The sequence below is a fragment of the Leopardus geoffroyi genome, chromosome A2 (genome assembly GCF_018350155.1).
Source record: "Leopardus geoffroyi isolate Oge1 chromosome A2, O.geoffroyi_Oge1_pat1.0, whole genome shotgun sequence".
Taxonomy (NCBI): domain Eukaryota; kingdom Metazoa; phylum Chordata; class Mammalia; order Carnivora; family Felidae; genus Leopardus; species Leopardus geoffroyi.
The window spans coordinates 61275106-61285254 of record NC_059331.1 but is presented as its reverse complement, the minus strand read 5'-3'; the positions used below and the strand labels follow the sequence as shown (position 1 = coordinate 61285254).

At 51.0% G+C, this 10149-nt stretch overlaps 1 long non-coding RNA gene across 1 annotated transcript in view; it reads left to right on the top strand.

Annotated features, from left to right (window-relative positions):
• LOC123606131 overlaps positions 1 to 10149 on the top strand; it is a 66905-nt gene that overhangs the window by 26677 nt on the left and 30079 nt on the right. The window lies entirely within an intron of this gene.

Sequence of the window (10149 nt, the reverse complement as noted above, 5' to 3'; positions counted from 1 at the left end):
GTTAGGAGCCAGATGCCCATTGGGAGAGAGCCATAGATAGGGTGAGGGTTTGGTCCAGGGATATAAGAAGGGCTGAAGCAACACCAGTCCCATTGTCTCCATGGAGATGGAGGGATGAATGAGGACCCATGAATAGGTGTGGGTCAGGTGTAGGGTTAGCGTTAGAATTGGAGTGAGGTTGAGGTTGATATATATGGTTCTGGTCACTATTAGGGTTAGGATCACTTTGCAGGTGGCTCCAGGTGCTGAACCACAGAAGTGCAGTGGTCTCCCCGGAGGGCTCAATGAAGGGCACATGGGAGGGTGTCAGTCATCTTAGTCTTTGTGTGCCAGGGTGAGCCTCCTTTGTGGGCCACTCTTTGGTTGAGCCTCAGAAACCCCCTTCTGCAACTGCATCTGGGCTTTGGATATTATCTGGGAAATATTCCATGTTCCATGCTGAGTAATCTTGCTCATCTTCTGGAGCCCATGTGTGTGGTATCCCCAGACTTAAGAAATGGGTCTTCATCAGGGGAGAGCCTTAGTTAGAGTAAGGGTTCATTCCAGGCCGAAGCTACACCAGTCCCGTTATTTCCATGGTGGGCTGAATGAGGGCCCATGTGCGTGTGAAGGTTAGGTGTAGAGGGCCCATGTGCGTGTGAAGGTCAGGTGTAGAGTTAGCATTAGATTTGGGGTGAGGTTTAGGTTGAGGACTATGATGAGGGTCACAGATAGGGTTAGGCTTAGGCCCAAGGAGACCCCAGATGCTGAAAACCTAACAGTGCAGTGGTCTCCACGGAGGGCTGAGTGGAGGCTGCATGGGAGCCTTCAGTTCAGACTTAGTCTTTTTGTGACAGGGCCAAACTCCCTTGTGTGCAACTCTTTAGTTGGGCCTTAGCAACCTCCTTGTGCACCTCCATCCCAGTAGTGGAAATGACATCATGATGTTCCAATTCCATCCTGAGCAGTACTGCAGGTGTTTGTGTCCTATGTGAGTGGTGTTTTCAGAGTTAGGAAGTGGATCCCCATTGGATAGAGATATAGGTAGGGTGGGGGTTCGATCCAGGGATATAAGCAAGGCTGAAGGGACACCAGTCCCATTATCTCCATGTAGGACTGAATGAGGACCCATGCAAGGGTGTGGTCCAGGTGTAGGGTTAACGTTAGGGGTGTTTTGAGGTTGAAGTTGATGTGTATGGTTCTGGTCACTATTAGGGTTGAGGTTATATCCCAGGTGGCTCCAGGCATTGAAGCACCAGCAGTGCATGGTCTCCCCCAAGGACTCAGTGGAGGACCCATAGGAGGGTGTCTCTCATGCTTTGTCTTTGAGTGCCAGGGTGAGCCTCCTTTGTGGGCCACTCTTTGCTTTACTGTCAGCAAACCCCTTCTGCAACTACATTGGGATATTTGATATTACATGGTGATATTCCATGTTCCATGCCCAGTAGTTCATCTCTTCTGGACCCCATGTGTATGGCATCTTCAGAGTTAAGAAACGGGTCATCATTGGGAGGGAGCCTTAGTTAGAGTTAGGGTTCTTTCCAGGGCCAAAAGCAGGGCCAAATCTCACCAGTCACGTTACTTTCATGGAGGGATAAATGAGGGCCCGTGAGTGGGTGAGGGTCAGGTGTAGGGTTAGCATTAGAGTTGGGGTAAGGTTTATGTTGAGGAGTACAGTGAGGGTCATGATTAGGGGTAGGGGTAGGTCTAAGAAGTCCCAAGATTCTGAACCCCAAGCAGTGCAGTGGTCTCCCTGGAAGGCTGAATTGAGGACGCATGCTAGTGGGCCGGTAAATCTTAGTCTTGGGACCTAGGCTCTGCTTCGGCTGTGGGCCACTCTTTGGTTGAGCTTCATCAACTGCTTCTGCAACTACATCTGAGATTTGCATATTACATTGTGATAATCCACGTTAAATATCCATTAATCCTGCTCATCTTCTGGACACCCCATATGTGTGGTGTCCTCATACTGAAGAATTGGGTGACCATTGGGAGAGAGCTTTATCTAGAGTTAGCGTTCAATCAAGATGTGTGATCTGAACTGAAGCTGTCCCATGATCTCCCTGGAGTGGTGAAATGAGGGTCCATGCGAGGATGTGGGTAAATTATATGGTTATGTTTAGAGTAGGGGTGATTTTTTTTTCAATATATGAAATTTATTGTCAAATTGGTTTCCATACAACACCCAGTGCTCATCCCAAAAGGTGCCCTCCTCAATACCCATCACCCACCCTCCCCTCCCTCCCACCCCCCATCAACCCTCAGTTTGTTCTCAGTTTTTAAAGGTCTCTTATGCTTTGGCTGTCTCCCACTCTAACCTCTTTTTTTTTTCTTCCCCTCCCCCATGGGTTTCTGTTAAGTTTCTCAAGATCCACATAAGAGTGAAAACATATGGTATCTGTCTTTCTCTGTATGGCTTATTTCACTTAGCATCACACTCTCCAGTTCCATCCATGTTGCTGCAAAGGGCCATATTTCGTTCTTTCTCATTGCCCTGTAGTACTCCATTGTGTATATAAACCACAATTTCTTTACCCATTCATCAGTTGATGGACATTTAGGCTCTTTCCATAATTTGGCTATTGTTGAGAGTGCTGCTATAAACGTTGGGGTACAAGTGCTCCTATGCATCAGTACTCCCATATCCCTTGGGTAAATTCCTAGCAGTGCTATTGCTGGGTCATAGGGTAGGTCTATTTTTAATTTTCTGAGGAACCTCCACACTGTTTTCCAGGAGTAGGGGTGATTTTTATGTTGAAGGGTACATTGAAGGTCATGGTTAGGGTTAGGTCCCAGGAGGCTCCATGTGGAAACACCCCAGCATGGATGTGGTCTCCCAGAAGGGCTGAATGAAAGCCCCATGGGATCGTTCTGGTCAGGATTTGTCTGTGAAGGCCAGGGCAAGCCTCTGGTGTGGGCCACTCTTCTCAGCAATCCCCTTGTGCAGCTCCATGGGGGCATTGGAAATGATATGATTATGCTCCACGTTCCATGCTGAGTAGTCCTGCACTGCTTTGAGCCCCAGGTGTGTGGTCTTCTCAGAGTTAGGAATTGGATCCCCATTGGGAGTGTACCATAGCTAGGGATGGGTTTCGAACCAGGGACATATGTAGGGCCAAAGCGACACTAGTTCTGTTATCTCCATTTAGGGGTAAATGAGGGATCATGCATGGGGTGCGCGTCATGTGTAGGGTTCTCATTAGACTTAAAGTGAGTTGAGGATGATGTGTATGGTTCTGGTAAGTATTAGGGTTGGGTTTACGTCCCAGATGGCCTCATGCACTGGGCCATCAGCAGTGCAGTGGTCTTCCTGGAGGGCTCAGTAGAGAGCACATGGGAGGGAGGGTATGGGTCGTGCTTAGTGTTTGGTTGCCAGGGTGAGCCTCCTTTGTGGACCACTCTTTGGTTTAGCCTCAGCAACCCCTTCTGCAATGACATCTGGGTTTTGGATATTACATGGTGATATTCCACGTTCCATGCCGAGTAATCCTGCTCCTCTTCTAGACCCCATGTGTGTGGTATCCTCAAACTTAAAAATTGGGTCATCATCGGAGAGAGCCTTAGGTAGAGAATGGTTCGGTACAGCAACATAAGCAAGGCTGAAGCTACATCAGTTGCGTTATCTCCATGCAGGCCTGAATTGAGACCCATGTGCGGATGTGCGTCAGGTATAAGTTTAGCATTGGAGTTGGGGTGAAGTTTAGGTTGAGGATTATGGCATGGGTCATGCTTAGGGTTAGGGTTAGGTTCCAGGAGGCCCTAGGTGCTGAAATCCAAGTAGTGCAGTGGTCTCCCTAGAGGGCTCAGTGGAGGGCGCATGGGAGGATGCTATCCAGGCTTAATCTTTAGGTGGCAGTGCCAGCCTTGTGTGTAGGCCACTCTTGATTGGACCTCAGCAACCTCCTTGTGCAGCCACGTGTGTGCATTGGAAATGACGTGTTTACGCTCCACCTTCCATGCCGAGTAATTCCGCACCACTTTGTGCCTCATGTGTGTGGTCTCTCAGATTTCAGAATTGGATCCCCATCGGCAGTGAGCCATAACTAGGTTTAGGGTTCATGCCAGGAACATTGATAGGGCCGAGGTGAAACTAGTCCTGTGTTTGCCCTTCAGGGCTGAAATGGGGGGCCCATGCATGAATGCTAGTCAGGTGTAGGATTATTTTTAGAGTTGGGGTGAGGTTAGGTTGAGGAGTATGGTGAGGGTCACAGTTAAGGTTAGGGGTAGGGCAAAGGAGGCCCCAGATTCTGAAACGGAAGCAGTGCAGTGGTCTGTATGGACAGCTGTGTGGAGGCTGCATGGTAGCCTTCAGTTCAGATTTACTCTTTGTGTGCCAGGGCCAGCCTCCCATGTGTACCACTCTTCAGTTGAGCTTCAGCAACCTCCTTTTGCAGCTCCATCCCGGCAGTAGAAATGACATGATAATGTCCCAATACCGTCCTGAATAATACTGCAGGGGTTTGGGGCCTATGTGCATGGTTTTCTCAGAGTCAGGAACTGGATCCACATTGGGAGAGAGCCTTAGTTAGAGTTAGGGTTTGGTCCAGGGCCGTAAGCATGGCTGAAGCTACACCAGTCCCATTGTCTCCATGGGGGGCTGAATGAGGGCCCATGTGTGGGTGCGGGTCAGGTGTGGGGTTAGCATTAGTGTTGGGGTGAGGTTAAGGTTGAGGAGGATGACGAGGATCCTGGTTAGGTTTAGGGTTATATTCCAGGAATCCCCAGATGCTGAACCCCTAGCTGTGCAGTGGTCTCCCTGAAGGGCAGAGTGGAGGGTGCATAGGAGGGTGCCATTCAACTTAGTCTTTGGTTGCCAGGGCCAGCCTCAGGTGTGGGCCACTCTTCAGTTGGGCCTCAGCAACCCCCTGTGCAGCCCCCTCTGGACTTAGGAAATTACCTGGTGACGTTCCACTTTCCACGGAAAGTAACACTGCACCGCTTCTGGGCCCCATGTGTGTGTGGTCATATCAGACTTAGGAATTGGGTCCTCATCGGGAGAGAGTCTTAGCTAGTGTTAGGGTTTGGCCCAGGGACATAGGTAGGGCTGAAGGGACAGAAGACCCATGATTGCCCTGGAAGGCTGAAGTGAGGGCCCATGCACTAATGCATGTAAGGTTTAGGATTATGGTTAGAGTTGGTGTGAACTTTAGGTTGAGGGGCATGGTGAGGATCACGGTTACTGTTAGGGTTAGGTCCCAGGAGGTTCCAGGCAGTGAACCCCTAGCAGTGCAGTGGTCTCCACATAGGGTTGAATGGAGACTGCATGAAAGCCTTTAGTTCAGTCTTAGTCTTTCCATGCCAGAGCCAGCCTCCCATGTGTGCCACTCTTCAGTTGGGCCTCAGCAACCTCCTTGTACAACTCCATGCCAACAGTGGAATTGACATGATGATGTTCCAATTCCACACCAAATAATAATACTTCAGGGGTTTGGGCCCTATGGGCGTGGTGTTCTCAGAGTTAGGAACTGGATCCCCATTGGGAGACAGCCATCGCTAGGGTTTGGGTATGTTCCAGCGACACAAGCACGGCCGAAGTGACACCAGTCCCGTTATCTACATGGAGGGCTGAATGAGGGCGCATGCACAGGTGCGGGTCAGATGTAGGGTTACGGTTAGAGATGGTGAGGTTGAGGTTGGTGTGTCTAATTATGTTCGTTATTGGGTTTGGGGTTAAGTTCCAGGTGGCTCCAGGCGATAAACCAACAGCAATGCAGTGAGCTTCCCAGAGGGCTCAGTGGAGGGCACATTGGAGGTTGTCCATCATGCTTAGTCTTTGTTTGCCAGGGCAAGCCTCCATCGTGGGCCATTCTTTGGTTGAGCCTCAGCAACCACTTGTGCAGCAAATCTGGGCTTTGGATATTACATGGTGATATTCCACGTTCCATGCTGAGTAATTCTCCTCCTCTTCTGGACTCCATGTGTGTGGTATCCTCAGACTTAAGAATTGGGTCACTATCAGGAGAGAGCCTTAGTTTAAGGTAGGGTTTGGTTCAGGGCCATAAGCAGCGCTGAAGAAACACTACTCACGTTATCTACATGGGGTATTGAATGAGGGACCATGCGCAGGTGAGCATCTGCTGTAGGATTAGCGTTAGAGTTGGAGTGAGGTTTAGGTTGAGGAGTACTGCGAGGGTCACGGTTAGCGTTAGGGTCCAGGAGGCCCTAGGTGCTGAAACCCAAGCAGTGCAGTGATCTCCCTGGAGGGCTGGGGGAGGTTGCATGGGAGGGTGCCAGTCAGGCTTAGTCTTTAGGGGCTAGGGCCAGCCTCGGAAATGGGCCACAGTTTGGTTGGGCCTCAGCAACCCCCTTGTGCAGCTCCCTCTGGGCTTTGGAAATTACCTGGTCATGTTCCATGTTCCATGCCGAGGAGTCTGGCTCCTCTTCTGAACCCCACATGTGTGGTTTGCACAGAAGTAAGTATTGGGTCACCATTGGGAGACAGCCTAAAATGGAGTTAGGGTTCGGTCCAGGGACTTAAGCAGGGCCGAAGCAACAGCAGTCCCGTGATCTCCCTGGAGGGTTGAAGTGAGGGTCTCTGCGAGGGTGCGGGTCAGTTGTAGGTTACGTTTAGAGTAGGGGTGATGTTTAGGTTGAGGGGTACTTTGAAGGTCATGGTTAGTGTTAGGTCTCACAAGGCTCTAGGCACAACAACCCCAGGAAGGATGTGGTCTCCCAGAAAGGCTAAGTGGATCCCACATGGGATTGTGCTGGTCAGGCTTTGTCTTTGAGTGCCAGATCAAGCCTCTCATGTGAGCCACTCTTCAGTTGGGCCTCAGGAACCCCCTTGTGCAGCTCCTTGTGGGCAATGGAAATGACATGATTATGCTTCAAGATCCATGCCAAGTAACCCTGCAAAGCTTTGGGCCCCATGTTTGTGGTCTCTCAGAGTTAGGCATTGGATTCCCATTGGGATTCAGCCACAGCTAGGGGTAGGGTTCAATCCAGGGAAGTAAGCAAGGCTGAAGCAACAACAATCCCATTACCTACATGGAGGTTTGAATGAGGGCCCATGCGTGGGTGAGGGTCAGGTGTAGGGTGTCAGGTGAAGCCTTTAGAGTTGGGGTGAGGTTGAGGTTGAGGAGTATGATGATGGTCACGGTTATGGTTTGGGTTAGGTTCCAGGAGGCACGAGGTGCTGTACCCCACGCAGTACAGTGGTCTCACTGAAGGACTCAGTGGAGGGTGCATGGTAAGTTGCCGGTCAGGCTTAGTCTTTGGGTGCTGAAGCCAGCATCAATTGTGGGCCAATCTTCAGTTGGGGCTCAGTAAACCCTTTTTGCAGCTTCCTCTGGGCTTTGGAAATTACCTGTCAATGTTCCACGTTCCATGTGAGTAATGCTGCAGCGCTTCTGGGCCCCATATGTGTGGTGATTCAGACTTAGGAATTTGGTCCTCAATGGGAGAGAGCCATTACTAGGGTTAGGTATCGGCCCAAGGATGTAGATAGGGCCAAATCGACATGAGTCCGTGATCATTCTGGAGGACTCAACAGGGCCCATGCTTGGGTGCAGGTCATATGTAGGATTAGCATTAGAGTTGGTGTGAAGTTTAGGTTGAGGGGTATGGTGAGGGTCAAGGTTAGTGTTAGGGTTAGGTCCCAGGAGGTTCCAGGCAGTGAACCCCTAGCAGCGTAGGGTCTCCACGGAGGGCTGAGTGGAAGCTGCATGGAAGCCTACAGTTCAGACTTAGTTTTTGCATGCCAGGGCAGCATCCTATGTGTGACACTCCTCAGTTGGGCCTCGGCAACCTCCTTGTGCAGCTCCATCCCAGCAGTGCAAATGAAATGATGATGTTCCAATTCCATCCTGAAGAATACTGCAGGGTTTTGGGCCCTATGTGCATGGTGTTCCCAGAGTTAGGAACTGGATCCCTATTGGGGGAGAGCCATAGCTAGGGTCAGTATGTGGTCCAGGGACCTAAGCAGGGCCGAAGAGACACCAGTCGCATTATCTATATGGAGGGCTGAATGAGCGCCCATGCAGGGGTGCAGGTCAGGTGTAGGGTTACCTTTAGAGTTGGGGTGAGGTTGAGGATGATGTGTATGGTTCCGGTCAATATAGTTGTTAGGTTTTGTCCCAGGTGGCTCCAGGCGCTGAAGCACCAGTAGTGCAGTGGTCTTCCCAGAGAGCTCAGTGGTGAGCACATGGGAGGGTGTGGGTCATGCTTAGTCTTTGAGACCCAGGGTGAGCCTCCTTTGTGGGCCACACTTTGGTTGAGCCTCAGGAACCGCTTCTGAAACGACATCTGGGCTTTGGATAGTACATGGTGATATTCCACATTCCATGCTGAGTAATCCACCTCTTCTTCTGGACCCCATGTGTGAGGTATCCTCAGACTTAAGAATCGGGTCACCATCTGGAGAGAGCTTTAGATAGAGTTGGGTTTCAGACCAGGGCCATAAGCAGGGCTGAAGCTACCCCATTCCACTTACCTCCATGGGGTGATAAATGATGGCCAGTGTGCCGGTGAGGGTCAGTTGTAGGGTGAGCGTTAGTTTTGGAATGAGTTTGAGGTTCCAGGTATGGTGAGGGTCATGGTTAGTGTTAGGGTTAGGGCCCAAGAAATTCCAGGCGGTGAAGCCCTAGCATCGCAGTGGTCTCCACGGAAGGCTGAGTGGTGGCTGCATGGGAGCCTTCAGTTCAGACTTATTCATTGTGTTTCAAGGCCAGCCTACCATGTGTGCCACGCTTCATTTGGGTCTCAGCAACCTCCTGGGGCAGCTCCATCCCGGCAGTGGAAACGAAATGATGATGTTCCAATTCTATACCAAATAATACTGCAGGTGTTTTGTCTTATATGCGTGGTGTTTCAGAATTAGGAACTGGATACCCATTGGCAGAGAACCACGGATAGGGTGAGGGTTCCATCCAGGGACATAAGCAGGGCCGAAGAGACACCAGTCCCGTTATCTCCATGGGGGCCTATATGAGGGCCAATGAGCAGGTGAGAGTCAGGTGTAGGGTTAGCATTAGAGTTGGGGTAAGGTATAGGTTGAGGAGTACGGGGAGGGTCACGGTTGGGGTTAGGGTTAGGTTCCAGGAGGCCCAAGGTGCTGAATCCAAGGCAGTGCAGTTGTTTCCCTGGGGGACTCAGTGGAGGGTGCATGGGAGGGTGCCGGTCATGCTTAGTCTTTGGGTGCCAAGGCCAACCTCTTGTGTGGGCCACTCCTCGGTTGCCCCTCAGCAACCCCCTTATGCAGGTCCCTCTGGGCTTTGGAAATGGCATGGTGATGTTCCACGTTGCATGCCAAGTAAGCCTGCACCGCATCTGGGCCCCATGTGCATGTTTTTCTCCGAGTTAGGAATTGGGTCCCCATCGGGAGTGAGCCATAGCTAGGGCAACTGTTTGATCCAGGGACGTAAGCAAGGCCGAAGCAACAACAATCCCTTTATCTCCATGGAGGGCTGAATGAGGGCTCATGCACGGATGCGGGTCAGGTGTAGGGTTAGCGTTAGACTTGGGGTGAGGTTCAGGTCGGGTCAGGTGTAGGGTTAGCGTTAGACTTGGGGTGAGGTTCAGGTTGAGGAGTATGGTTTGGGTCATGATTAGGATGAGGGATAGCTCCAAGGAGTCCCCAGGTGATAAACCCCACACAGTGCAGTGGTCTCCCAGGAGGGCTCAGTGGAGGGCACATGGGAGGGTGCCGGTCAGGCTTAGTCGTTGGTTGCCAGTGCCAGCCTCGCATGTGGGCCACTCTTTGTTTGGGCCTCAGCAAGCACTTTTGCACCTCCCTCTGGTATTTGGACATGACATGGTGGTGGTCCACGTTCCATGCGGAGTAATCCTGCACTGCTTCTGGGCCCCATGTGCATGATATTCTCTGCCTTAGGAATTGGATCCCCATCAGGATAGAGAAATAGCTAGGGTTACAGTTTGATCCAGGGACATAAGCAAGGCTGAAGCAACAACAATCCATTTATCTCCATTGAGTCTGAATGAGGGCCATGCGCAGTAGCTGGTCAGGTGTAGGGTTAGTGTTAGAGCTGGGGTGAGGTTTAGGTTGAGGAATATGACAAGGGTTGTGGTGAGGGTTAGGGGTAGGTTCCAGGAGGCGCTTAAATGCAGAAACCTAAGTAGTGCAGTAGTCTAGAGGGTTGAGTGGAGGGTGCAAGAGATGATGCCATTCCTTCTTAGTCTTAGGGTGTCAAGGCCATCCTCGGGTGTAGGACA